This window comes from Bos indicus x Bos taurus, chromosome 7 (genome assembly GCF_003369695.1).
Source record: "Bos indicus x Bos taurus breed Angus x Brahman F1 hybrid chromosome 7, Bos_hybrid_MaternalHap_v2.0, whole genome shotgun sequence".
NCBI lineage: Eukaryota > Metazoa > Chordata > Mammalia > Artiodactyla > Bovidae > Bos > Bos indicus x Bos taurus.
Window position 1 is genome coordinate 22,447,947 of NC_040082.1, and position 26,653 is coordinate 22,474,599.

The following is a 26,653-nucleotide window of genomic DNA, read 5'->3' on the forward strand; positions in this document are numbered from 1 at the left end:
GAAACTCAGTTGAAATGATCCAGTGAGCTCCTGCCTTGGTCCTTGACGCAGACTGTCATCTCAAGTACTGGATGTGACCGGACTAGGTCGCCGGGCTCTAAGCTGCAGGAGACCGAAGCTACTTTTTCGTGCCCGGATGTCACCTTCTTTCTAGCCTGGAGCTTGCGCTCTGCGCACACACACGCGCGCGCGCACACACACACACACACACACACACACATACACCTCCTTCATAACTGGCTCAGGAGGTACCCCAAATGTGAACAGAGCCGCGGGGCTGACTGAGGCTGAGCGAGCCTGGGCGGTGCGGCAGCCGCCGGGACGAGCGCGCCCGGCCCAGGGGCTCTGGTTAAGGTGGGCGCCGGAGGCTAAGGACGCACGGGGGGCTCCGCGAGCTTTTAGTTCTGGTCTGAGACGCGGGCGAGGGTGGCCAGGAGCCCAGGAAGGAAATCTAAGTTGCGTGGAGCGTTGGAGCCCTTAGACAGCCACCCCGGTCCGGGCGGAGGACCGCTGGAGCGTGCAGCGGCCTCCGGCGCTCGCTCGGGCGGGGTGGAAGCCTGAGAAGGGGGTCCCGCGGCGCTTTTGTACTGCCCCGCCTAAAGCCGGCCGCGATCTGACGTACCGGCTCCCCCAGGACGCTGGGGGCGTCGCACTGCAGCTGGGTGGGGAGCAATTTATTCCTCGCCGTCCCATCCCAGCCCATCTTCGGTTACTCCACCCAACCCGTCCCCTCCCTCCTCCCCCTCTACCTACGCCTTCACTACCTCCGATTCCCCACCCCCTCTCCATCCTCCATCCATCCCCCTTCGACTTCAGTCTCCCCCTCTCTCCCCTCCCTCCCGCCTCCCTTCCCTCTCCCCTCCCTCTCCTCTCTGAATAAGCAAGCTTTTGCCTCTAAAAGTCACAAGTAATCCTTGTGTGTGACAGAGGAGAGAGAGGAGAGAGGGAGAGGCGAGCTTTCGGAGAGGAGCAGCAGGCAGGAGGAGGATCTGGCATAGCGGCTGGGAGAGGAAACTTGACGCTTCGGGGCCAGCATTTGCCAGGGCCTTACTCGAGGTGAGTACTCGGGGGACGGCGGAGTTCGATTCCTGGCGGGGTCCAGCCTCCGCCCATTGCCCAGGCCCGGGAGATGGGCTCCGTGACCTGGGGCTACTTGAAGGGGGATACAAATGGGGGTGGGGGCGAGCAGGCGAGCAGGGTGAGGTGTGGCGGGCAGGGATCCGAGCAGAGGGCCGGGGTCAAAAGGGTGCTGTGCGCCTGGGAAGGCTGGACTCCCAGCTCCAGCCCCGAGGCCCCCTGTGCGTCCGGCCAGGGTTCCAAGCGAGGGTGGCGGGGGATGTGGGGGGAGATTGAGGGGGTGTTCCCGCTACCCGACTCCCCTCCCTATCTGAGCGTCCTCACGGCTCCCCTCTCTCCCACACCCGCATGCAAAGCAGCCCCCGCTCAGTCATGAAGTGAACATTTGCGCCTCGCTCAAACCTGGAAAGGGAAAGTTTGGCGAGGCGGAGGCTGCGCAGCCCTGTGGTTGCCTGGAACCCAAGCTGGGACCCCAAGACTTGCACAGGAAATCGACAGATTTCCTTTTTTCTTTAAAAAAAAAAAATTACCTTTAAAGAAAAATTGTATGTATTCAAAAAGATTATTGGATTACTATGTCTGATCAGCTGCTGATGACCTACCAATAAGCGTTTTAAATACACACGCACATTTGCGCGCGCGGGCGCGCGCGCTCACACACACACACACCACACCAAGGGCTATGTGCAGTAGGAAAGGCCGTCGTAAGTAACCAAGAATTCAGAGGAAGTCGCAGGGGCTTTAAAATGTATAAAGGCTGCGTTCATGTCCTCCACGGGTACAGAGAACAGAGGGAGGGGGCGGAGGGAGCGCGCGTTGGCTCGGCGTTTTCTCTGTGCCTGTGTGTTTCGTGTGTTGTCAGCTGGCTCTGGTTTCTAAGCGCTGAACGCTGCCAGGGGCGGGGGCCGGCATCCACCATCCACCTCGGCACCCTAGTGGCGAAACAGGACTCATTTGTTTGGTGCAGAGCGGTGACGACCTAGAAGAGACTGAAGTGTGGTTAGGTCGGCCCCCTGCCATCCATTACACCTGCGGCAGATGGCTCAAGTGGTAGAATGGTTTGTTTTCGGGGATGGAGAACAGAGGTGGTGGGGAGGCTAGAGCCTCGCCCCACTCCAAGGAAGCACCATAAAGAACCAAAGACACGAAAGAAGCCATATTGTACCATCGAAAGAAATACTGTTCCGCAGTCTCTGAGTGAACCGGGACATGTTAGTGACCTGGGTGCCTGACTCCAATTGATGATATGGCAGAATTTTAGGATCAGTATTTTTTCCAATGAATTTTTGACGAAGTCCCTACTCCTCCCTCCTACACACACACACACACACACACACACTCCTGTCTCTAACCAGATGCACACAGGTGTCCTTGGAGCTCTACTCCCTGAAGCCAAACGTCATTGAGCCCCTGCGGGTTTCACGGAAGCTGAAAGGGAGGCTACTCCAGGAGCTGGGACCCGCTCACCTCTCTCCAAGTGATTTATGCCACCAGCCTGCCTGCTACCACACACACCCCACCCCAGATAACCATGTAGCAGGATTTCAAATGTTTCCATCTCATTTTACACGCAATGATGTGCCTTTCTGACCAATAATCCCATCCTGGCATCCCTTCCTTCCTTCTTGCTTCTCAACAAGCAGGAAAGGAAGCACACACACACACACACACACACACACACACACACCCTCCAAAGTGAGCCCAGAGGGAGGGCATGTGTGACAAAGGGACAAGACACAGTCTAAAGACAATTTGGCCTGTCTTCATTCCTTAATTTACTTGCTAATTTAAGGAGAGGTATATTAAGGAAGACCTGAACAGAATGAGAAGCCTTGTCTCTACCTTTACTTCACACACACACACTGTAACAATCCATTGTAACATTCATGGATATCCATGGCTTATATATTTTTATGTATACCCATCATATATGTAATGCTATGGTAATGCCACATGTAATATCATAATATGCATACATCCATATTTCTTGTGAATAAGAAACAATTTCACTGGCCTAATTTTCTGTTCAAAATAAACAGTCCTTTAAATAGGATTTAACAAGCTTATGCTTCAGGGGTGATTAGGTGTATAGCAAATTCTACTATTTTGACACTTAAATTCTATTTTTCTATTTTCATAAATCAACACTATTTAGAGCTAATGAAACCAAAGAATATCAGACAACAATAAGAAGCCATTCTAGATCAGATTTTCAAGTCATAAATAAAGCTACATTCTAGAAACAATGTTTCTTAAGAAAGGAAAATTTTTCAATCCCTCCATTTTTCAAGGTGCTTTCAGTATCCAAAGATACCTCTGAACTCGGTTTGATTCACAGTTGCTTGTTGTGTGCCTAGTGTAATTTAATTTTTCTGTAAGCATCTTCTGTTCTATGAAGATTTCCATTGTGCCAGGAAAAAGTTGACTTTGATATGCAGTGGGGTAGAGGATTCATTGACAGAGATCCCATTAGAATATAGCTCTGTTTTATTCATTGTTAGTAATATGGGTTTGTTTGTACATCATACATACTGCTAAGGGCCTGCTCTGGGATGTGAATTCATACCTTATCAGAACACGTTCAGATACACTTGAAGAAAAATTTTTAAAAAAGAAAAATATTTGCAAAACTAAGTTGAAGAACAGCCCCCATGAATATTTTAGATTTTTTTTTTTAAAGCAGAAATCTTGATCTAAAACTCTTGACTATAGGGGCCCTAAGGGATTCCAATTTTATTTAAACAAAACAGAATGATCAAAACTTTTATAACTGTAGAGAATGCAGACAAAAATTTAGCCCTAACAAGACCGTCCTTCCCTTTTCCTCAAAACACTTCACACCCTATTTTCAACTAGCATCTAAAGCTAAGGAAAAGAACTTCCGAGATGAACTCAAACTTTAAATGAAGAGCCGTTTAAAAAAAATTTTTTTTTGGAATTTTAAATGACTAGTATGTTAAATGGAAAAAATCTCAAGGATTCAAATCAGTTCAAAAGACCAATCTTTCTAGGAGAAAGAATATATTTTATTGTTTAAGGAAGTTAACACCTGAATCACTCTCAGGCCCAGGTGAGCCTCAGAGCTCAAACGGGAAACGGAGGTATCTGGGGAACAAGAAGAGCCTGAGATAGCCACTTCCTCCACACAGTGTAGAACCACCTACATCTTTACAGAGGAAATAGCTGTTACCTTGAGCAGAAAAAGCACTAAGGAGAAAAAGGCAATCTGGAATACCCGATCTGGTTTCTTTTCACCCTCGTCCTTGGCTAGGTTTTCCTCGGGCCTCGCCTTTCCTTGGCACCCTCTCCCACCTTTCCCTACCGAAGCTAGCATTCGCTTGGAAGCATTCCCATTCCCATTTAGCAGGATGTATCTATCTAACATCTGCCCGGAGGTCTTGAAAATATCCCCGCCACCCCCCAATTTGCCTTTACTTCCGGTGTAATTAAGATGATCATTCGTGAAGAAAAGCTACCAAATCTCCATCGCCGGCAGCGGTGAGGATGCGCCGGAGGGGGGCCCCCAAGCTGGCGAGCAGGCAGGCTGGCTCGGCCCGGGCCGCCTGCCTGAAGCCACCGCTGCGTGTGTTCGTTTCCTTGACGCGTACGTTTCCCTTCTTAATGGAGGCTAATGAATGGTCTCTGGTTCCTAATTGCAAAGATAACCATCTTGAGTCAGCACTGAAACCCGGGCGGTGGAGAAGAGGCCTTGGGTCATGAACCCCAGGAGAGGTCAGGGCTCCAAGCCTCGCCTGGATGTCTCCTAAAACCGGGAGACAGTGGCCAACTGTGTCTGCGGGTTACCCCGGGTTCCCTAGAAGAAAGACCCTCCGACTGAAGGGCGCGTGTGCCCTCGCGAGGGTGCAGGCCCATCCTGCGCCCCTCACCCCTTAGGATTCTCTAGAAGCGGAGGCTTTGCTTTCCCCGGGGAACAGGCGAGGCCTCGAGGGCGGGGCCGAGCCTGGGGCGCGGATGCCTTCGGCCTCCGGAGTCCAAGCCATCGGGTACCCGCCGCCCAGGGTCGCCCCGACGGCCCCGACGCGGTGCCCGTGCGGCCAGTAGGTGTCGCTGTCCCCCTGCTGGCCGGAGCCGGGAGCCCCGCACTGGACCCCCGAGCCACTCCGCCTTCCGCGCCGGGCGGGTTCACAGACCCACCGGCGCTCCCGAGAGAGGGCCGCTGCGCCCCCGCTCCCGGGGACCTTCCGCTCGCTCACCTGGCCACGACCGCAGAGACACCGGCCGGCCTCAGGGAGCGCCTTCGGGGGAGAGAAAGAAGAGAGGGCTCCGATGGGGGCGAAACGCGAGGCCCCGACGGAAGCGGCTCGAAGCCACCAGCTCTCCCTCCTTTCTCTTCTTTCCACGTGCACTGGGACCGCGCTGGTGAAAATCCCAGGCCGGGCTTTCAGCTGGGTCTCCCCACTGGCTTTAAAAATAAACAAGAGGCTTGAAATCCCAGCTTCGTGGGAACCAGCCACAGAAAGAGTGGATTGGTTTCCATTTATCGCCTTAAAAAGAAAAAAGAAAGAAACCTGGGCCTGGCCACATGCGTGAGCTCCCTACCTATACCCATCTGTAACTAACGCACGTCTGTACGCTGAAATGCGGGGTAACCGCGACCGCCCCCCCTCCCCCGCCCCAGGAAGAAGTCAGTATTTGGAGGTGCTCGTCTTCTCCGAAAGCATTGCTTGCCAAGTATTATTCCCCTTCGGAAACCTAGCAGTTAGCAGGTCTTTGGAATCTATATTGAAATTCTAAGTGTTGAGAATTCTGCGCCCTTCCTCGGCATTCTGCGGCTCCTTGCCTTCGGCCTCCGTGTGCCGCGTGAGAGATTATTAATCAGAAGCGTTTGTGTGTGTGTGTGTGTGTGTGTGTGTGTGTGTGTGTGTGTCTCAAAAGGGAGGGGGGGTTGGCTTCCGAATACCGAGAGGGATATTTACAATGGGTACATCCTCTAGGTGACTGGAGATTTTATTATGATTATGATTATTTTGTACTGGGAAATCACTGCTCTGATTTGAAGATAGGAAGGAGGGAAACCGTATTGAAAACGCTACGTTCGGAATGTCAAGTTATTGAAAGAATTAGTATGCAAAAATAGAACTGGCTATGTATTTAAACCAATGTTTAAAATCATATCCTCAGTTAAGATGTGGGGATATATTGCAGTAAAAATTTTAAAAGACCCACACTTTATCTACATTTTAAAATTTATTTTGGTAAACGCAATCGATTCGTGTAGAAGAAAAAACGTAACAATCAAATGCCAAAGAGAAAGAAAGAAAAATTCTCAAAGTCCAAAACATTTCGGAAAACATCTTGTTCCTGCCTCTGGGCCTCGTCCTCGCCACCTCAGAAGACAAGGCTGGGCAAGTGTCTGAGTCTTCAAAGCAAGCCTTAAAATTTTAATGTGAGGTGGCCAACATCATCTTTAAATGTCATGCCTTGTGCTGTGTTTCACCAAATTGGCTCCTTTCGTTAAATCCTATATCTGTTATACAATTCTAAATAATTATTTCTGATTGAGATGGTAAATTAATCATTCGATGACGTGGGAGGGGGAGACACGTGTCTAATTGGAGGTTGCGAAGTTCAGTGAGGTGGTATTTTTAGCTCGGAAAGTCCAAATTCGGATATTTGGGCCTCTCTTCCCCTCCCATCGTTTCCCCACTCCCTCCCCATTTTACTCCCTCTTTCACTCAACCCTTTGAGCTCTCCCCCCCTCCCCGCCTTTTCTCAGCTCCTGTCTCTCGCCCCTTCCCCCTAACGCCTCTCTTTCCTCTCCCTTCTCCACTTCCCCTCCACCCCCCCCCCCCGACATTTTTCCGCATGTATCTCTGTCTCCCCCCTCCCTTATTTATTGTCTGATCCTATCAGCCAAGTTAACAGGAAAGTAGCAAGTGGGAGGCCCAACACCCTCCCTCCCGCGCGCCCGGGGCACTTTGGGGAGGTGTCAGCCGCTGACAGGTTACCGGCCGGACTGTTGGCCCTCGGCGCTGGGCACGCTGCCCGCGGCAGAGTAGGGGTCTGTGCGGGTTGCGGGGCTTATTCAAATACCGCCCGCTGCTGCTGTGATTCGCAGGACTCGGCCTCCATATGGTAATACGGGGCGGGCGGGGGGGGGCGGGGAGGAGAGGAGGCGCAGAGAGGAGGGGAGGATGGGGGTGAGGGCGGGGTGGGAGGGGGCTCCGGCACCGTGCGCTCCGCTGCCGGGCTGGGACAGAGCACCCGGACCCGCGGTGGCAGCGGCAGCGGCAGCGGCGCGACCCACCCTCCACCACGACATCCACCGAACCAGCGAGCCACCAAGCCGCCGGCCCCTGGGGTAAGCCACAGCGCGCTCACAGCAGTGACGATGACGGTTCAGAGGCTTCAGGTTCCTACCATGCGCCAATAAGGGAGATTAGAAGCAGAAAAGGAGATTACGGAGAGATCAGAGATAAGAGGTGTACCTCTCTGTGTCCCTTGTCACACAGCGCGAGCGCGCGCGCGCGCGCACACACACACGCGCACGTCTGTACACAGATGCATGCACAGACATCCCTACATGCACACATTCCTTGCTACCACCATCTAAATATATGCACCGCCACTGTATGCTCTGCGATGTGGCTGATACGTTTGTCCTGATCCCTGCATAAAGGCGGGCAGGTATGTGCCAGAGTCCAGGTAGGAACAAACCGCCGCGCACGATTGAATTGCAGCCAAACTCGAAGAGACACTTAACCTTCGGAATTGTTTCACTCAGCCTGGTGCCCCTCACCCCTCCCCCAAGAAACTGGCAATTCTGCAACCAGTTGTGGAATACCTGCAATTATTCATAAAATGTGTTGAAAATGTACTTTAGGAAACGGTAATCTTGCTACAAATGGCAAAGCAAGGAGAAACCTAAAGGATTAGTGCATCTCCGTTTTTAAATGTTTTACGTGTAGCCATCTGACCACTTTTTATTGGGTGACATATCATATGAGCACTTTGGTATAGGCTTGGAAAAACTACAGCCAGGGGTAAGGCTGGAAATACCTTAAGAATTAAGGGTGCTAAAAATGGACGCTGGATAGTCTAACATGAAAGATGGCATAGAGCTGTATGTTTAAAATGGGTGGAAACACATATGAATATTTATACATGAAAGCCATTGGAGAGGGTAAGTCTTTACCCTGAGTATCTGTGCAGGTAAGTCATTCATAAGAAAACTAATTACCTGTGCATGTACTCGGACTTGTTTAATTGAATAAGCTGCATGTGTGCCTTTTGCTATTCTTTGTGGCTATGCAATTATGGATTCAGTCTTCTTAAAATGATAGCTTTGGGGAAAATTTTTAAGTGGACTTTATACAGATACATTTTTCAGAAGCCATTGTGCTGAATAGACATATTGCCAGAATGAAAAATCCAACCCTATAAATAAGATTTCCACTGCTTGAAATCTAACTCAAGGCCTGTATATTTTAGGACAAGTCAACTGGCTTAATATAGTAAACTGTTTTGTTTATTTGTTTTCATTCCAAAGTCAAGAACTAAGGATGTTTTTCGATCAAGGTAATATGCCTTGTTTCCATTCATATTAAGATAAAAATGAAACAGTAAATTCTGAATGAAGCAGAAAAGGTACAACATACAACATGGTTGAAAATGTCTTCCTTGCAGAAGGCTGTCGGTTGCTGTTTCTACACATTTTAAGAGTTTTTTTTTTTTGTAATAAATGCTAGAAAGCAATAGGGCGGTGAATGCTATACCTCTCAGTTAATCAGCACAAGAATTCTTTAGACATCTTTGGAGTTACTTTCTTTTATAGATACATTGTCTCAAATGCATTGGCCCAAACTGTTTTGCTAATATGAAGTTAATTAGACAATCCAACTTTGAGCCTTGAGCGATGGGCAGTACAGCCGATCAAGGGGATATGTCGGGGGGGTGGGGGTGGGGGGGGTGGGAAGGTGTCTTTTATGACCAAACCAGGAGGTTATGCAGCTGGCATTACATACATGACAGGTGTGCATATATGGAGCCTTAAATAAACAGAAGCAGGAAGGCAACTGTACATATCATCTAGCAAGAGAAAGCCGCAGACACTTGCCAAAAAATACATACAGACAGAAAGGGACAAGAGAGACAGAGAGACAGAAGATAACCAAAAAAGAAAAAAAAAGTGGGGGAGAGAATCAATAAAACGATAAACCTGAACTTTTCACGAATTAAAAAAATGCAAATATATCTTTACATATGCATCAGTATTAAAAATAATACACGCTGGAACCAACAGGAGCGGGAGGAGGAGGAGAGGTGGAGGAGAGGAGGAGGAGGAGGAGGAGGAGGAGGAAAGAATGGAGGCGCCGCGGAGCCCTGATTATGCATGGGCTGGAGCTGCCTCCTCTAACCTGTTCTTCTCCGAGCCGGGCAGCCGGCGGTCCTCAGCCGCCCACAGAACAGGAGCCGAAACAACCGTTCCCGAAGGCTACAGCGTTTATTTTTCTCTTTTGGGGGTTTTGGCGGTTGTTTCAGGGGCTCGCCAACTGGCCCCTTTAATTAAAAGCTTCAATAAAAGGCGATCGCGCCAGGAATGCACGGGCTCCTCTTCGCGCAGGATTTGCATATTTTTTTAATGCCCTAATTTCCTTGATGTATGTAAATGTAGCCGGACGTAGAGGGAGACAGGGAGCTGACGTCAATGGACGTGACCTCGCAGCTAAACCTTGAACGTGAAGCCGGGATGGGGGAAAACACGGAGCGGCGGCCGGCGGAGCCCGCTAGCACGGGGCGGCGGCCACGGCGGTGGCAGATCCAAGACCCGAGGGGGCCCGGGGAGCCCGCGTGTCGACCCCGGGGGAGGACGAACGGCCGCCTTCTTTCTCCGCAGCTCGGCTTCCAGCCTCGCCAGCCTTCAGGCCGCACCGCAGGCTCTGGTCCTACACCTCCAGCCCCACCAAACACACGTTCTCTTGCTTCCCCCAGAAAAACAGCACACCCCCCAAACAACAAACCCAAACCAACAGATAACAGACCAAATCAAATTCCCCAAGGCTTTTAGACCAATGTTTAGACAAAGAAGATTCTGACAATGGAACATTTTTTTTTTTGGCTTCTTTCCACAAGAAGAGGAGGGGGAGACCTCAGACAAGAGCAAATCACTCCTAAAACACGATAAACTACACGTGTTTCCAGTAGGGAGAGGTAAATCGCCCAGCCGACTGGTGGGGGCTTCTCGTTTCGATACCTGTTTACCTGTGCACTCATTAAGCATGTTGGCTTCATTAACAGCCTTGCCTGGAGCGTGCGTTTTATAATGTGATGGGAGTGTCGTGTGTGTGTGTGTGTGTGTGTGTGTGTGTGTGTTTTGGGGAGGTGCTTGGGCTGGTGAGCACCGAGGCAGGCGCTGTGAGCCAGAAGAGCGAGAGACCAGCGTCTCTCCACAGCCACCTCCGGGACTTATCTTCGGAGCCATCTAGGCCAGCGCTCCGGGGCTGGAGTTCGAGTGACGCCCATCTTAAGGGGGCGGGGTGGTGGTGTTGTGGCTCAGAGAAGGCTGTCTCGGTACGGCCAGGCCCTTACATTGTCTGGGGAGGAGGGAGCTTGAAGTGCGAGCGAGTCGGTGGCCGCAGGCCCGGGAGTAATCTTGCGGGATTTAGCCTGGTGGACTTTTCACTTGGAGCTCGGCGGCCTCCGCGAGGAGGGAGCGGCTCGCGGCTACGCGGCAGGGAGGCCTTCAGACTCCAGACTACGGCCTCGCGCGCCCGCGGGTGCGTGCCCGCGCTCCCAGTGGGGGGCAGCCGGCACCACCCGGCGCACATCCGCCCCCGCCTCCGCCCGCCGCCCTCTCCTAGGCCGCTAAGAAATGGTCCTCGGCCTCTGCGGGGGCTGGGGCGGTGCGGAGCCGGGGGCGGAGGGCCTGGGTTCCGGGCTGGCGAGGCCGGAGCGGCACCGGAGGCCGCGGAACCGGCTTCCTAGTCCGGCTCTGGGCCGCCGAGGCTGCCGTTTCTTCGTTCCACCTCTCGCAGCCCTAGCTTTGTTTTCTTGACATGCTCGTGGCCACCGGGCCCCACGCCGGCTATGGGAGCGTGTGCGTGTGCGCGGGGGCGGGCACGCGCGGCGGGCGGGGGCCCTCCCGCCAAGGACACGCATGGCTGTCTGTCCTCCGGCTGCACTTGGCGGGAAAGCTGGGGGCCGCCGGCTGGGCTACGCGCCCGCGGTTCTCATTACCTCCTCCCCGCTCCCCCTTGGGCCACATTTACATACGGGCCACTCGTCTGAATTTTTACAGCCCACCTCCCGCCCCCCTGTCGCACGCGCGCAGGCTCGGAACAGGCGCCCGCGCGCGCAGACCCCCGCGCTCAGCCTGCGGGCGGCCGGGGCGCGCGAACAGGCCCAGGGGTGCAAGCAGCCCTCGGTGAGACGGCTTCTTGCACCTCCCTGTCGCGCCTACACCCCTGACAGCATCCCGGCTCGCGTCTCAGGAAGCCCACCTTCCCTTCCAGGCTCCCACCCTTCTCTCCCTGCACACTCCTACCCACACCCTTCCACATCTCTCAGCCTCTTTCCCTGGAACACACACACACACTTTCTTCCCCCTCAAATAGCTAACCCCTATGGAGCGTCCCTGGTACCTTTTGAATAGCTTTGAAGTTTAAAGTATAAAAATCCTTATAATGTATTGCTGTCTTTAGCCAAACACATTTAAGAACCACAACAAAAAGAGGGGGAGGAGGAAAGAAGGGGGACTTGAACCAAAAGACCTTTCTTTAAAAAAAAAAAAAGTCTTCAAGTCAAAAGGTCATTCTCCAAGTTTGTAAATAAAATTGCAAAGGAGTCCTTAGAAAGGAGAGGAAAGAAGGAAAGAAGATAGAAAAGATCTACAAGTTACGTAAAAATGGTGCATTGGAAAAACAAAACAGGGCTATCCTGTTTTAGAAGCTTCTAAAAGAAATAAAGAAGGGGAAAAAAACTGGAGAAAAAAAAAGAGAGAAGGAAATAAAAGGTAGGAAAGGCAAAAGAAGTTTCCAAAGAAATGTGTGCTTTGCTTCCTACAATAGGAAAATGTAGCCATTGCCTCCTTCAGACGAGACATTTCTAATTTGTTCCGTCTGTCAGGAGGGGACTATGAGAGGTTTGGGTGCAAATTCATTATCTCTGGCAACGCTGAACGTAGTGTGGGGACTGAAAAAGACCGTGGCAATGGATGAACAATAGGGCTTCAGTTCATCAGTAACAAAAGCAGTGGGGAAATTGGTTGAGTTTCAGAGCACGTCCTCCTCGGCAGAGGGGGCTGGACTAGACCTTGGACAGCCCCCCCAAAAACTTGCCGAGCCTCGCACACACCACTTCACTCTCCACTCCGAGGCTCAGGGAGCAAGTGCCTGGTGTGGGGGGGAAAAGTTGGCTTTTTTTTCCTTCTTCGTCTTTTGCGCCTTTCTCTCTCTCCCCCCCACGAGGGAAGATCCGTTTAAACTATTTTAGACGCAATCAAGCAAGAATCACCGTGTGGAATTGAGCGGCAGTTTTAAATGTGCTAAGGAGAGGGATGGTCTGAAAAAAAATATTTTTTTTTTCTTTTTTTTGGAGACGCCGAAAGGAGCCTGTTTGCGTACTGCGGCTGCCCTGTGATTCTGGATCTTGTCTCCTGGCCGGCGCCTCGATTCCTACCCAGCTGGATTGGGGGGCAACACTGCCTGGCGCAGCCAAGAGAGCGAGTGAGTATCGCCGCGGCCCGCAGGCGGCAACTCGGCCGGCGGCGCGGGGCCAGCGTGCCTGCCGCGGCCCGGCGCCCGCGCTCCTTGCCTCGCCCGCGAGTCGGGGCCCGCAGAGCCCCGCTGCGGGCCGCTCCGAGGGCCAGTCCGGGGCTTTGCTTTAGCTAATTGATTGTGTGTCTCGGATGCGAAACCTGTTGATCTCGTGAGTTGTCTGAGCCGGGACTGTTAATTATCCAGTGGCTTGATCACCCCCGCGCCCTCCCCCCGCCCCCAATGAAGAATGCCAGGAAATTTTCGCCGTGGAAAGGGGAATGTTGTATGTAATTTTGTGTTGTCGATAGTGGGACTTTTCCCTCTTAAGCCTAGAGCAATTTTTTTTTTCGTTCCTGGGTTCAGGATTCGCGTTTTAAATAATTCTTTTAACCACCTCAAAGTTGAAATTACCTGGCAATGAAGTGAGAGGGTCGGATTGGATTCTAGCGGAAACTTAGGCACAGTGTCTAACTAGAACCGGTGGATTTCCACTTCCCGTTTCTCTCGGGGCTTTTGGATTTAGGGAAACGAGAGGCCGCTTTGCAGGGTTATCCCAAGTTCAGATTCATCAAGATGCAACCATCGCGGTTACTTTGGAGCGTTTCAGCTTCTGACTTTTCTGGTGTCTGAGCGAAAGCCGGGTCTCTGCGGTTTGCTCCGAGCCCAGACCTCGCTGAGGAAGGCGAGACCTTCCTTCCTGGGCTTGGAATTGTCTGCGGGAACCAAGGGCGGTGGGAACCCAGGCAGTGTATTTGCATTAGCGTCTGAGACGTTTTCTCTTGCAAATATACCCGCGGTATTTGAATGGGGAACTGTCTTGAGGGGTCAGGGCAGCAGTGGAATTGATCAGAAGTTAGTCCGGAGGCCCTGTCAAGTCACGGCCACGGCCGGGGTCACTTTGGACGCTCTGGCTGCCTTGGGCCTAGAACGGCGGCGGCGGATCCCCTTTCCTCCTATCGGTGGTGCCTACCTCTGCCAGCCACACTCCTTCCCCACTTTGGCACCAGTAATTAGGGTTGCTGTCTAGAGAGATGAGCTCCCGTAGTCAGCATAATTGAACCAGCGCTGTACTTTCATTTTGCAAAAAACAGTAGCCCCACCCCACCTCTCCAAAATAACAATAAGCATTTTAGAAAAATCATAAAAGAAAAGCACCTATATTGGGGAGTGTAAGACTTCTTGAATGTTGAGTCGTGGGGGATGGGGGAAGGGAATTTAAAAATCCACCACTTTACAGCAATCAGGTTTTACATTATTCATTGATTTATTGGAGGAAATAGCCAATCAGGAGCCATAGATATGAATGCACATCTCACCGTGCTGTGGCCTTACAGTAAACTATTTGCATCTTTCTACTGGATTAGATATTTATCCAGGGATTCCCATTGTTTGAAAGGCCTGGAAATTCAATGCTTTAAACATTTAAAAAATATGACTTTGTTCCAATCTTTAAATTCATACATGGAAGAACTCTTCCCTCCTCTTTTGTATGGCAGGTTACAGTGTTCAAATCCCAAATGTTTCTTAAGAGTCCCTCTTTCTTCTAAGCTAAAAATAAAAGAAAAAAATTAATTTCCCAAACCCCTCCAGATTCTGCATATTTTGCATTGCCATTATCATGCATGTCTCCATTTAAATGCAAATTAGCATATTTAACCCTGTGGGTGCTGAAGCACAGGATATATTATACTGGGGTTTTCTGGAATCTGTTGGCATTTTAAGGAATTGTGGTAATTGCAATACTTTAAATGAAACTATCTAGGCATGATTTTATATATGTATGTGTATGTATATATAAAACTGTGATCATTTGTTTTCTTGACTGTTTTTCAGATGAGACCACAAAGAAGCATAAAATGAATAGATAATCCAACCAACCAAAGGTAATTTAAAATTTTACATTTGATAAAATTAAGGTGATGTGCAAAATAGAAATAGGGTATTATTTACTGGGTGGCAGACCTGCAGTGTATTGCATATCTCCCAATTCTTGTGATAGAAACAATTCCAGAAATATATAAGTTTCCATATGTGCAGTTTTCTCCTGATAGGTATTCCTGTCTATATTATATATTAAGGATAATGCAAATATAACCTTAACTGCTAATAAAAAAGAAACTCAGTGTACAGAAGAAATAATAGGACACTTTTATTAGAAAGTAAGCCAGTCAAGTACCTTGCCTGAACTGTAGAGATCACTATAAATTAAATGGCTTTTATGTGGAAAATGGTAGTCTTGACTATATTAGTGGACTGTGGTTTACATTCATGAGAATCATACAAACTCAATATTAAAAAGGGATTTCAGTGATAGGCCAATTTCTTTATATACTCTGCAGAGGTCTGAATAGGATTCAGAGAGGTGTTCTACGTATTAGTGGCAAACCTGATGTATTTGCATTTATGGAATAACGTAATTCTGATCTAAATATGTGGAAAATCATAACTTTCCACTTTTAACTTAAGCAGAGATTGTTTATTCCCAAGAAAACCAGGATGTTTCAATTCAAGTTTCAGCCATCTGGAGACCTATAAAAAGATTAGAAAACAAGCATGACAATCACGTCCCAATCTATTGGTCATTAATGGGAATTTATTAGAGAATGAGTAGGCAAGCCATATGAATTCAGTATATCCTTCAATATGCAGATTTCAAAAAGCTATTCTGTAACTCAGCTAAATAGCTTTTTGAAAAGCAAAAATAACTGAAATAAAAACATGTAGGTGTTAATAGTTGCTCATAACAATGTGTGGCAGACATTGCTGGAAATCTTTAGAATAGCACAATTGTTTCAACTTCTCTCACATCCTAGATAGTAATACAGTTTTTGAAATGAATGTGATAAACCTTGGCAATATTCAGAATAACCAGGTGCTCAATGTTAAGTCTTGCTATGTATTTTTTATTTCTTTATACCTTGAAAGATGATGGAGAGGTAAAATATTTAATTAGCTAGTGAACAGACTGTCCATAATCATCATGTTGGATAAATTCATTTTGGGGCGCTCTGAAATGAGCTGCAATATATGTGACAGGCAAGGGGCCAGTCTTGGAGTTAGTTGATATGACTATGTGGCATTGCCATAGAAGATGCTGTTTTAAGACAGTATATTCTATAGCTTCTAATTGTAGAAGCATCTCAGATGTTCAGTGTCTTGGCTTTAATGATACTTACTTGGGTTCTAAAAACGCATTTAATTGTTAAATGTGGCAGCATAGTTATATTCATTTGCAAATTCACACAAATATGGTGGTGATACACACACAGATGCATTCCATCTCTCTACTTTTACCAACCCCCACCCAGACATATAGAAAGCAAAGAGATATTCTAAAAATAACTGACATTTGGTAGGGTTTTGACTTAAGGAATTGAAGTAATCTGATCATATGCTTCCTTTATGTAGTACATGCCAAATCACTAATGATTCTGCTTCTAGGTCTTGGAAATCAAGGCCAAAATACTCTCCATCTTCCAAGGAAGTAAAGCTCATTGGGGTTTTACATAATGTCAAAAATGTCATGTGCCTCAGTGATGTATTCAGTTTTTATCCAGTTTATGTTGTGCCTCATAGTTTAAGAAGGAATAGTAACTGTATGGGTGTGTGTTTCTCTGATTTAGTTTGCAGGCATGTCTTATATATAACCCAGTGCAGCCATTTCTGATTGTACTTCCTGTTCCAAAATTTGATAAGGAAAATAGATGAGCAATTTTCATAGCTTAGTCTTTTCTAAATAATCAGGATAAGAATGCTTACCAAAAAAGGAACTTACTAAAAAATCTAGGAAAGTTGGCATCTGTGTTACTAACTTACATATTTAATTGGTGTAATATTGTTGTCTGAACTCTTAATTGGGGGCTTTTCTTAGCAATTCTGGTTTTCTTGTCAGTCTTTTCTATAGGCTTTGCGTATGTGTACTCTGTGTATAATTTGATAGCCATATTCACACTCATGTCTTAAATGAATAAATTACTGAATTAATGAGAGTGTATATTAATTATGAAAGTGTTTTTGTGATGGGGAAAATAGTAAACCTATAAAAATGAGAGTATTGTGATAAACTAGTGATGTGTGAAATGAATATGAAGATTTATGATGTTTACATGTAGCATATATTTAAAGAATAGTAACACCACCAAGCATAACTCATAACAGTCCATAAAGTTCACCCATGGTGAATATGTATCTTATGTGGACAAATGTCTGTTGAGGGACATCTGACTATTAGAAATGTACATATCATAGATGCATTAGACATGGACTTCCCATTATGGAGAAGATAGAAGAAGAGGTCTTTAAGTGGCCATATTCACACTTGGAAAAGTCCTAAGGAAAAGGATGAGGCTAATTAATTAATTAAACAAAATTCCTCTCTAGATAGAAGGGTGGGGGTGGGGAAGGGGAAGGGGATAGAGTTATGCTCTTAAGGTCCAGGTGTCCTATCTGTCTTTTTAATGAGGTACCAATCCTTTTAAAAATAATTTCATAAGGAAGACTAGTATATTTTTCCCTTCTGTGTGAAAATTAATGTTTGAAACCACAGACAAAGCCTCAGCATTTTAATTACAGCAGAGTTGTGTACAACATTAGAAACTATTGCTACAGTCTTTACCTGTGCTACGTTCTAAGGCACACCCTGTATACAGAATTATTAAAAAAAAAAATCCAGGATGAAGTCGGCTTGCTTAGAGCATTCACTTTGAACTTACAGAACAAAATATGATGCCCTATCGCCACGGTACATAGATACAAAACATGTCTGAGCTGTGAAGCCATTAAAAACACACCACCAGAGCAAATTGTCAATGTAATCACACATGGACTCACTGCGTAATACAGATCTGATTCCCAGCCCCAGAAAGCAAGGCCCTGCTTTAAGCAATCGCAAAGTGCCTTCCATCTGCCTGCCCATGCAATCTGCCAGAAGAGAAACGCAGGTAAAGACGTTCCCCAGATCTGAAATGCTTTTATCTGTCCTTAGAGAGAGATTTCTTCCAGTCTTTGGATATTAGAGCGATCTACACTAGCACCGAGGAGGTAAAAGGCCGCGGGTTGCTTTTCCAGGAGCAGGCGGTAGTGCTAGCGGAAGAGCTGTTGATTGAGAAAACAGGGCTGTGGCAATGCCGCCGCCGCCGCCGCCGCCGCCGCCGCTTTTGCTGCCGCTACCTCTGCTTGGGCAGCAGACGTGGGGCAGTTGGATGATCACTGATGCATATCAATAACCGTGTACTTGAGATTTCTCATGACATCATCATTACCGTGGTCTCCCGCGGTCTCGAACCTTTGACCTTGCCGGGCTGGTCCACATTTTGGCAGTGAAAGCCCCTCCAATGATGGCCCTTTTCTCCTTCTTTCAGACCCGGGGCAGCAGCACGCCAGCAAGACGGCATCTTCTCCTCCCCAGCCTAGAAGCCCTGTGAAATCGAGGATCTTCCCCCTAAAACACACACGCACAAGATATGTGCAATCAAGCTGCCACCGCTTGGTAAAAAAACCTCATGGTGCCTACCCCAAAGGATCCGGAGCAGATCCTTGAATCAGCTGTCACTTCTTCTATAGAATGGGATTTTTTTTTTTCCTTCCTCCTTAACCTGCGCTGGAAATTGCCTTTGGCTTTACACGTCTCTATAGAGGGAGGCTAAAGAGTCTTGCGTGAGAATGAAGCAATTTACAATGCAAATAGAGGCCTGTGAAGGGACTGATGCTGCTGCTCACTCGTAACCGCTTTCTGCACCGTAATAGCTGGTTTTATTTTCTGATATTGATAGATGAATTGTTGGCTAACGCTGCCGGAGATTACCTGCTGAAAGGAGAAAAAAAAAAGTTTGGAATAAACTTTGAAAGCCACAGCTCTCGTTTGGATGTTTTAGCTGCACACACAGACAGAAACCAGGTCATATTTACATACAAGGAGGCATCTTTTGCGCGGCAAAGTGTCCTGGAGGACTACTCTTCGGTGCTGCCGGAAAGATTCGCACCTGGAGTATGGGCCGAAGAAGACAGAGGCTGTGAGGGAAGCGAGTTGTTATCTTTGGTTATCTAGCTGTATGAGTGTATTGGTCTTCATAAAGCTAGATAACCGAAAGTAAAAACTCCTTCAAGGTCGCCGGGGAGCGTGTGAGAATGAACGACAACCAAGAGACAGTAAAAACCGGAAAGGTCAGGAATACTTATTGAATCTAACTTTGTTTTTGTGTTCGTTTTTGCCTTATGATGAAAGATGGGATGAGAGGAAATTAAGCGACGCACGTATGCCAAAACATAAAGGTGGAGATATTTTGCTAGAGGTTGTTGGAGCTGCAAAGGAGACTTGTATAGTGCTAATGAGTAAAGGGGCACATGTAGTGTGTCCTACTTTAAGGCAAAAGTTTACATATGGAGGTTTTTTTTTTTTTTTTCTTGGAAAGCTGTTGTAGAGATGTCTGGTACCTAGTCTGTAAATGATTCCCTATATATGTAGACTTAGGCTGTTCCCTTCTGAGACCCCTCCCCTGAAAAATTTAAAGATTATGCTTGGAAACTGCATATATTGGGGTTGTATGTCAAATTATATGAAATTAGAGCTGGAAGGTTAATAATTTGTATCTACTGAGGATACTGAGTACAGAAAGCTAGGAGGAAAAATGCAAAAAAAAAAAAATAGCAAAGAATGATTTTTATTCTTCTATTCAAAATACAAGGACAGATGCTTCTCTGTTCCAAGAGGGTTTCCTTGAGGAAGCTACTGAAGCAGAAAGACATGATGGAGACGAGATCGCCTCCCCTCTTGTCAAAGTGTTAAAAAAATGTTCTGTCTTACTCTGCGCCTAGCATTGGAAATGAAAGTGACATTTACGCCACAACCCACGTGTGCGCCTCCTCTCTTTTTGTTTAAGGATGATCAGGTCTATCCAGGAAACAGCTCTGGCATCCCAAACTGAAATAATTAGGACGTATATAGACCTGACAAAAATGGAAAGGGGGTGGGGAATCTGAGGGTCTGTCTTGCCTAATTGATTCCACTAAACGGAATGCGGGAGATGTGAACGGCAGGACGCTCCGATTCCCACGCTCGGGGGCAAGTGGTAAAGCGGGGCCCGGCAGCCTATGACAGACAGCCCTGTTGGGGGGTGGGGGTATGAAAAAAACATCAAGTGCACACACCATACTCATCTCCATCGCTTAAGAAAGTAGAGGCATTTCCCACCCACAGCCATCTGCAGCCTCCCAAATGGCAGCGCCAACTGGTCTGTAGCTGCTGCGTACTGTCTGTTTCTGTTAATTTTATAATCGCTGTTTAATCTGGCCATTATTAAGTCTGGCTGTTTTCTTCGGTTGAGATTTTTAATATGTAAGGAAAGCTAGTAGAAAACAGTCCCCCCCCCCACAAAGTGCCATTACTTCCTGCCCCTCATGTCAAATTCTCAGTCCCTCATTTTGGCCTGGTGGACCACCTTTTCTGGCTTTTGTTTTGGGTGGGTTATATTTAAAAATATGTATCTCTGTATAACAGACGTTATGATCACTTCATCAGGCTGTTTACATCTGAACATTATGTATCTAGGAACTTGGCCTAATTATGCTAGTAGGCATGCACTGGAAGTGAAACTATAAAATCCTCAACCTGAAGTGTTAATTACAACACAATAAAAGTTTGTTCTGATATAGGACCAGCTAAATGTGTTCTAAACACCCACTTTCATTTAATCTAAAAAAGTGACTTTGCTCAGGAGAAACTTTGGCATTTTAGAGGTTCCCCCCTGTAATCTTTTAGAGAAATCCTTACATTTTTACATGTGTCACCAAGCAAACATTTCTATAGGTATTTAAATATAAATACAAACCTTGCATTACAAAATGTCTGGAATGACCTGTTACCTTCCATGTGGCCTAGATTACTAGCAATCCCAAATCCCAAACATACAGTTTTTCTTCAAAAGCATTACATTTTCCTTTGTAGTTTCAAATCCTTATATGACTGCAGACTGGTGAAGCCTGTGAAACCACTGTTAGTTTCAGTTAGAAACTCTGAGAGACTTTATTAATGTAAATTCTCAATTTGGCTGCTGAACACGTGCCAAAGTTTTACTACTGTAGTGACCGTTGAGAAGACCCTTGTTTATTTACATTTGAAGCACTGTTTGTGCAAACAACCTTTCATTGTTAAGTGCCTGTATTCCTTTCATTTACTTCATGTCCAGGGGTGCTATTTACCTAGAACCATTGTCTACTACAATTAACATTTACATTACAAAGTGTGTGGTTTTCTTTCTCAAGGAGGTTCAATTAAGGCAATAAGATGTTTGCTGGGGAAACCTATTGTTTACTGAAAGCACTCAATGGAGTCAAATTACTGAAGCTTTTGCCTACATCTTGGTCTTTTATGTAAATGTGTTAAATATAACATCTAAGGAAAATAAACAATATTATAATTATGTGTTTGCCATTGTCATATCAAACTTGCTTTGTATCATACTAATGTTACATGACTTATCGATCAATAAAAATACATTTCAATGTTATTATTTTCATTTTATTTTTTGCTGTTCCACTGCTCTTGCTGCAACATGTCCCAATTTTTCTTTTTTCTATTACACATCAAACTTCTGACATTTTGTTTTATTTGTGTGTGTTGAAGAGAGGTACTGTATCTGAGCATGGGTCTGAAGGGTGTCCGAGGTGATCTCTACAATGACCTTATAATAAGGTGATATTTCTTTGAAATCTGAAATATTCCAAAGGCATGTACATTTAAGTCAAAAGAAGTGTAAATATCAGTTAAGTAGTTCTTTGAAAGCTAGTTTTAACATTGGCAGAAACCGGATCAAGTTTATTTAGCATACCACTGCATTGTAAAACAGTTGGAGTGAAGTTGCAGGTTGCGTGAGCATGCATGTTAACTAGTGGGAACCAAGCGCAGTCTTTGTGAAAGGGGAGCAGCAGATTGCTGTGCAAGGCCAATGTTAAAAAGGCAGCTGAATTTAACACCATCTGGAAGAAAAGATCCCTTCACGACTTTCTCACACCGTCAGACAAAACTAGTGTCTCTTGTTCCGAGCCCTTGTCTATGCAACCATACAATACTGAGTCATTATACTTTTGCTGAGAGAAAATTTGAGAACACAATATGGGTAACCAGTGAATGACCAAGTTTCATTGTGCCCGCTTAAGTCGATTGAAATCTACGTCTAGAGCTATGAATGGTAGTATTGTTTTCCTCACCAGGGCTGTACTAAATGTCAGCACAGTGTAAAGAAAAACTTGAAGTCTGCAAATAACTTACCAGATCTCAATTATAATATTTTCCCACACTAGAACTAATATCATTGCGAGGGGCTACATTGCAGAAAATACAAAAAGAAATGAAAAGAAATAGAGAGTTCATTTAGAAGTTATTTTATCCAGACAAACATTTTAATTTTCTGGTGGGAACCTCAATTTAGGCTGTAGGCTGGGTTCAGAAGTGGAATTCATTACTGGGAAGTTCAAGTTGCAAAAATGCTTCTGGTGCAATTAAAGTAGAAACAAACAACTCGTCCCACCTGAAACTCTGGTTTCTTAAACATGAAGACACTCTCCTTGGGTTTTATTGCTTTAGTTCTGCTGAGAATTATTGGTATGGATTTAGCTTAAATGGTGCTTTAAGTTTTGGCAGACATTGCTCTTTCAAGTTTGCCACTATGATTGACATTGCAAAAGAACATCATAGATGTACATTTCCAAAAATATATGACATTCTGGAACCTCCCTAGTTGGAATCTGGTGCCCTCAGGAATACACCTCTTTTTATACTACTTCCCCTCCCCATTTTCTAACTTTTCTTTTTCAAGATGTGTGTGAATCAGTTATTATACTTAGGTTTAAGGTTCACACAATCTATTTGACTGTAAACAGTCAGAAAAAGGAAACAAAACAATTCAAAAAGAGTAAAAGGAGTTGGTTGTGTATGTTTTATTAGGATGTCTATTTTAAATATAATTGACTTTGCAATTTTGTTATTGTGTCACCAAGTGTCGCATAGTTCTTAACATGTAAGTGCAAAACAATGAGTAATTGCTGTTTTGCTGAATAATACATCTGAGTTGCCGACGTCAAAGGTATTATTTTGTGTATTTCTAAACAGGAACGTTAACTGCAGGTTTTGACATCTAGAATCTTTTCATGAAATCCTTAGAAATAGGCTGATAAAATGACACCTGTAAAAGTAAATATAAAGATATAACCAACTTATTTTCCTTGTCCTACTTTATACAAGAAAATTAACAATGAAAAGTCACTCAATAATAGAACTATAGAGGATATAACATAAAACCAGCCATACAGAAAAATCCAAAACAACAACAAGAATGGAAATGAGAGATTAAAAAAAAGATATATGGGAAGACTTCTGCAATATCCTTGCAGGATATGAATGAATATACTTACCAGTATCAGCCCCCTAGTGCAGTTACCATTAATGTGCATAGTAATGAGATCAATGCATTATTTACAGTCAAAATAAATTATTTTCCCCAAGTGGCCTTTCTTTAAATCTTCTTAAACACTAAATTTCTTCTACTTGTGCTCTGTGTTTATTTTTTAAATTAAAATAATTTTCTTATTTGGAAAAATATGAAATGCTAATTTGATTTCGTGTAGCCTTTGATGAAAATTAAGAAACCACTTAAATAGTACGAGATAAGGATAAGTGCATTTCAAGTTCATAAACGTTCTTCCTATTCATAGACTACATATAAACAGTTCATGACAGTTTAGAATTCAATGAAATTTGTCTTTTTAAAAATGGAGAGAGATGAAGCCAAAGGTTTTATTTTCCAATGTGGCTAGAAAATGTATTAAAGAGAGTGTGTAATTATATACCTGGTTTTTTCTATGGATCTGTATCTCTGGAAATGCCATTCTGATAAGAATATTGATAACCTTTCCCCACTCTGTCTTGCTAAGACTTGGCTTTTCCTTAATTAGTTACAGTAAAACACACCATAATATGATGCTGCACTTGGAAGGGTGCTGGGGCTGCAGGTGGTGAATTGGGCAACAGGAGGCAAGGTGTCCTTTAGAAGTTGCTGAGTAAAAAGTCATCCATAATACTGGGTCAATTGTTTTTAACACTGGTACTTTGAGACAGTTAAACAGGTCCTACAGCGATGGGGCATGTAAGGTTGTTCTTCAGTGTCTCCAGATTTTAATGGATGGCCTTGTTATCCTGTTTTTGTGTTCATTGGTTTCTTAGCACAAGTTAACCTAGTACAGAAGTCAGCAGAAACCTCTGTTCTCATCTGCTTTGAGAATCCATTTCATCCCTCCTGGGAATTGTTCAATTTTATTGTGGAATTAATTCTAAAGATGGTGAATGAAAACGAAAAGTATACAGCTATGATTGCTAAGGAATATCTGCTCACCCTCAATCAGGGCTGCGACTTAGTGCACTTCCTTAGAAAGGTGATGACCATCTTTGAGGTGGGAGCCTGTGACCTTCTGCTTTGCAGCCAACTGCCAGACCACAGGAGGGTAGGACTTTAAAAAGTGAAGATAATCGACTTTATTCAGGGAAATAATGTAGTGCTGAGGCATATCTGTTCAAAGACAAGCACATCACTGTGCTTGGTTGGTTGAACTGGGTTTTAAGCCGAGCTCTAGCCCTACGTATTCTTGAGATCTAAAAATAGCCAGGCTTAGCCGCCGCCTCGCTAGGTGCTTGGCGTGGGCGGTACACGCCAGGGGAGACAGCAGACTCTGTGACTGGCTGCGAAAGTGGTCGGGCTAGCCAGTGGCAGCGACGAAAGCAGCCGGCCGGCCGCCGGGCAGCACGACGCCTCCCGGTGACCGCCAGCAGCTAGAGTCCTGCAGCTGCGGCAGCTCGCGGCCAGGGCCTGAAAGCGGGCGTCTGATTGGTGTTTCCCGGGAGACCGGCTGCCCCAGCTGCCCGAGCTGGTGCGCCGGCGCGCGCGCTCCCGGGGCTAGCGCGCGCTCAGGGCTGCCGCGCAGCGGGGCGACCGGGGGCGCGCTGTGGCAGGGGGCGCCGGTTTAGGAGGCCTCCAAAGTTGGCACGAGCTCAAATTGCAGAACCCGCCCTCCAGAGTTTGGAGACCGCCAGACGCCGGTCTCCACTGCCAGGGTGCGGCGGCCAGCGTTCCAGTGCCTGGCTCGTAGAGTTGCGTCCGCGAGGGCCGGTGTGTGTGTTTTGATTTGTGTGTCCTTCGGCCCCTCACCCACGACCTCGGCCCTGTCTTTGCGCCAGCTGGGAACTGCGGTTGCTTGGGAATCCGGGGAGTTGGACTTGCGGATGGGGGTGTCGTCGGGGTTTAGTCACGCCTGGAGGTCTGTTGTAGGCAGGCCTCCGCCTTCCCAAGCATCTTTCTGCAGGCTAGCAGGCCACTTGTGATTGTCTTTTGCTGACCCTCAGTTTCTCTAGTTCTGCCCAGGCATCTTTCCTGAGTATGATCAATATTAATGATGAAGATATTGTGTTTCCCACCCCCCACCCCCGCAATTTTTACCCTAGTTGAAAAGCTGCTAACGGAAAGATACCCCCACCCGCACCCCAAGGGGGAAGATCTTGGGGGAAGAAGTTTTGTGTATCCAAAGAGGGGGTTGGTGAGCCCAAACTACTCTGGACCCTTCCGGAGATCAACTTGCAGCTCTACCCCCATGGCCCATTACGAACTCAGAGAGCATCTTCCCCTATCAGATTTGCTGGAAATATTAATCTCCTTGTTGGGTGGATACAGTAGAACTTGTTCAGTGATTACTTTAAAAAGAGATCTGGGTCTTAAGCACTTACTAAAGCCAGTTAATAACATCATGCATGGACATTTAAACTTGTTGTAAGTTGCAGAGAGGATTAGTAGGAAGTCACGCTGTGCGCAGCTAATGATACCATCTTAACTCTAACGGGACTAAATCCACCTCGCCTGGCTCAGGTCTGGCTCTTCGGCCCTGGGGTGGGGCTGGGAAAGAGGAGGGGCCTTCCTGCCCTCCTTTCTGGTGACGGTCACTCGTGCTGGGACCCTGAGGACCATTCTGGCCCTGTTGCTGGGTGGGCACGAGCACCCGGATGAGGGCCCAGGCTTCACGGTGTATTTGGACTCGCCACACCCACGGGCTGTGCTTAAGTGACACTGAAGGGCACTTGCCTATATGTTGAAACAGGTTTGATTCCACTAACCAATGGGTGCATCAATGTCTGTTGCAAGCTCAGGTGAGGGTGAGGGAGTCCAAAGGTGGTCCCTTTCTGCTGCCAGTGGGTGTGCATTACAGAGGCCGTTTACTTTCAGTTCTGCTTTTTCAAAAGTAGTCAAGCTCAGTATTTCACAGGTAAATTTCGAAGCATATTATTAACAGCTTTCTGTCATAGGCTTGCACAACTGGTTTCAAACGGATTACTGTTGTAAAGGCAGTTTGCGACCACTTTATGACAGGGCCAATTAGAAATAATCTTGGGAAAACGCTTCCAAAATGCTGCGTTATTAAAACACTCACAGAGCAATATTCATTTGGTTGTGTCACTAAGTAGCTGTCTGACGGATTTCTTATGTTCTCAGAGTTTCTTTTAATAGTAACTGGCCCTGGGAAAACAAGCTATGGGAGAATTTCAACTGCAACCTGGTTCTTGGAGGGTTTTTTTTGTTTCTTGTTTAGTTTTAAATTCAAACTTGACAAAGTTAAAATGTTTATGCCTCATATCGTAATTGCTAGTGGGAGATTTGGAAATAACTATAGATGCTAATCACTTTAATAATTGGTGAAAACCTGTAAATAATTTTCTTAGGAAAAGGGATGTGTGTAAATAATATTAATAAACACTTTTTCTCAATCAGTCCATGAAAAAATGACTTCCAGAATATTGTTCAGGATGTCTCTAAATCCTTGTCTTT

The 26,653-nt window shown here is 46.3% G+C and overlaps 1 long non-coding RNA gene across 1 annotated transcript; it reads left to right on the forward strand.

The window, feature by feature from the left end:
- Positions 1 to 11,813: 11,813 nt before the first annotated feature.
- Positions 11,814 to 21,298, forward strand: LOC113895017. The gene is made up of 3 exons (XR_003511739.1): positions 11,814 to 12,761; positions 14,628 to 14,677; positions 18,155 to 21,298. It is a non-coding gene; the product is annotated as an uncharacterized LOC113895017 (long non-coding RNA).
- The last annotated feature ends 5,355 nt before the right edge of the window (positions 21,299 to 26,653 follow it).